This window comes from Rhea americana, unplaced genomic scaffold (assembly GCF_003343005.1).
Source record: "Rhea americana isolate MKP2758 unplaced genomic scaffold, rheAme1 scaffold_583, whole genome shotgun sequence".
Classification (NCBI taxonomy): domain Eukaryota; kingdom Metazoa; phylum Chordata; class Aves; order Rheiformes; family Rheidae; genus Rhea; species Rhea americana.
The window spans coordinates 11,757-14,992 of NW_028186738.1; the positions used below are offsets into that span (position 1 = coordinate 11,757).

Below are 3,236 nucleotides of genomic sequence, written 5' to 3' on the forward strand. Positions count from 1 at the left end.
TGTGACCAGTAATGTTTGAATGTAGTGTGTTCTCAAGAACCTAATAGTACTGGTAGGATATTTCTTTGGGATGACATTGAGGAAGAAAGTGGAAGTAGTGAGAACTCAATGAATGCTGAAGTAATCTTGTTAAGAAGGCAATTACTTTCTTCATCACTTTCAATACAGATATTGGGACCAGGTGCATTTAGGTCATATCTGCAATGCGAGACATCTTGTTATTCCTCTCATGATCGTTAGCCTTCAGTACAGGTAGTGTTATCATAATAATATGTGGTACACATGATTAAGCTCCTTTCTGTAGGTGTTGCACTCAAAATCTTCTTTTATCCTTTCCATTCTTCAGTCCACTCCATTCCTGGAATATTCTATGTTTTCCTGCTGCAAAATATATGGTCCTGTGGTTGTGTCATCATTAGACTACTCCTTTTAGAGGTTGTTGCCTTTCTTAGAAGCTTTACAGAGCTTTCTTTTGTGAGAGTTTCCTTAATTTTTTTTCTCCTAGTCCTTTACTTGGATTTGTACCYGGCATGTTGGTTTTTGTGGGCTGTGAACASTTAAATCAGCCACTGCTGCAGACTRGTAGATGATTGCTCCTGTTTACAATTCTTGGAATAACACGTTGGCCATTGGAGCACGCTGGAAGTAGGAAATACACAGGTATATTTTYGCTGCGCATCCATGTTCTTCTGTTCACTAAGAGAAAGAATTTCAAAGGGAGGAATAACAGGGATGTTTTCACTGTTCTAAAGCTAGAATTTGTGATCTTTATAGTTCATAAACTGGCTGGTGTACTGATACAGTTGTTCTAGACAATAATAGCTTGCCATGTTCTCCCAAAGCACTGAGTCTTTGTCAGTCCCAAAGGTATATAAAATAACAGGGTATAACCAAGAGTCTCCTCAAACAAGMTGATTTACATGGTGGATTCAATGCTTCCTTACTATAGTAACTCATCTTCTGAAGTATTTTCAGACTGTGGCTTGTCAGATCTCCTAAAAGAGCTGGAGAAGTTAATCCCCTGTACCAGTGGATACTCTCAGAAAATATCAGACCTAGTCAATATATCCTGAACGGTGTACTTACCTGTACTCATCTGTGCCTTGGTGAACACATCCTGTGTGCTCCTTCACTGCTCCATTGCACATTCCCCACACAGACTCGTTTTCCTTACCAAAGTCGTTTGACCACTCGTCCCCGCTGGATGAGAAAAATCGCAGAAGCCAAAGGTGAATCTCATACTACAAAGCAGCACGGCTCCGTCTCGCTCCCGGGTAGCTGAGGGCGCAGTTTCAGACCCCGCTGCTGACAGTGCGGCTGGACGGGGCAGTGACGGGGGCGCCGCACACCCGGCGCCGCTGCAGTGGCGGCGCGGGGACTCCGGGTGCCGCTGTTGCCCGATGCGAAGTGCCGCAGCAGCCGCCGGAGCCGGAGCCGGGGCCGCCGCAGGCTCCCGCGGGGCGGCTGCTCGCTCGCGCAGCGCCGGGCGGGCGGCACAGGCACAAACCCCCGCGGGGAGGGCGGCAACGACGGAGCGGCCGGCGGGGGAGGCGGCGAGCGGTGCAGTCCACTCGTCCCCGCCRCCACTCTCACCCTGCTGGAGGACAGTTTGCGAGGACTAAGCGCAGGCGYGGCGAGGGACTCTCCGCGCAGAGGAAGCAGAGCAGCCAGCCGATCCGCGGAGATCAGCGGCGGCCACAGCCGGAGCCGGGATCGCCGCCCCGCGCCGGGGTCCCCGCGTGTGCCGGACGGCACGGAATGAACGGGAGGGGCGGGAGGACGGAGCGCAGGGCGCACTGCTGAACATGGGAAGGCGGCAGAGCCACGGGCGCTCGCTCGGAGCCGGGGCAGCGCTGCTGTGCGCCTGGCTGCTCTCCGCGGGCTGCCGGGCGGCGCCGGAGCGGCTGCGCTATGCGGTTCCCGAGGAGACGGGCAGCGGCTCCCTGGTGGGGCCGCTGGCGCGGGACCTGGGGCTGAGCCCGGCAGACCTGCCGGCGCGGCAGCTGCGCATCAGCTCGGAGAAGCCCTACTTCGCGGTGGGCGCGGAGAACGGGCACCTGTACGTGAGCGAGAGGCTGGACCGGGAGGAGATGTGCGGCGACTCCGCGTCCTGCTCGGTCAGTTTCGAGGTGGTGCTGCAGAACCCGCTCAACGTTTTCCACGTCGACGTGGCCATCCAGGACATCAATGACAACGCGCCGCGCTTCCTCCAAGAGAATATCCACATCGAAATCAATGAGTTAACTTCTCCTGGCGCTCGGTTTCASTTGGGAAATGCTGTGGATGCGGACGTCGGCCAGAACTCGCTGCAGGGCTACGAGCTGGAGGTTAACGCCTACTTCGCGTTAGAAGTGAAGGAGAGTGACGATGGCAACAAGTTCGCGGAGCTGGTGCTGCGCCGCGCYCTGGACCGCGAGAGCGAGCAGAGCCTGCGCCTGGTCCTGACGGCGGTGGATGGCGGCGAGCCCCGCCGCAGCGGCACCGCCCAGCTCTGGGTCAGCGTCGCCGACGCCAACGACAACGCGCCCATGTTCGCGCAGGACCGATACCGGGCGAGCCTGCGCGAGGACGCGCCGCCGGGCTCCTCGGTGCTGCGTGTCTCTGCCTCCGACGGCGACGACGGCAGCAACGCACACATCACCTACAACTTCGACAAAGTGCCAGGCAAGGTCCTTCGGCAATTCAATTTGCATACAGAGACCGGAATGATCACGCTGAAGGAGGCACTGGACTTCGAGGACACGCGGAGCTATACGTTGCTAGTAAAGGCGAGGGATGGGGGCGGGCTGGTGGCGCACWGCAAAGTGGAGGTGGAGGTGCTGGACGTGAACGACAACGCGCCCGAGATAACGACGCTGTCGGTGTCGAGCCCGGTGCCCGAGGACTCCCCGCYCGGCACCGTCGTCGCCCTCGTCAAGGTGCGAGACCGGGACTCTGGCGACAACGGGAAGGTGCGGTGCGAGCTGGAGGGYGAGTCGCCGTTCGCCATCGTGGCGTCGTCGGGCAGCTCGTACAAGGTGGTGACGGCGAGCGCGCTGGACAGGGAGCGGGCGGCCGAGCACAACGTGACGGTGGTGGCGAGCGACGGCGGGAGCCCGGCGCTCTGCAGCCGCACGACGCTGGCGCTGGCCGTGTCGGACGTGAACGACAACGCGCCGGTGTTCGAGGAAGCGGCCTACAGCGCCTACGTGGCGGAGAACAACGCGGCGGGCGCGGCGGTGCTGCGCGTCCGCGCG

General features: G+C 58.4%; 1 pseudogene; it reads left to right on the forward strand.

The window, feature by feature from the left end:
* Positions 1 to 1,429: 1,429 nt before the first annotated feature.
* LOC146587550 (protocadherin gamma-B2 pseudogene) overlaps positions 1,430 to 3,236 on the forward strand; it is a 3,628-nt pseudogene continuing 1,821 nt past the window's right edge.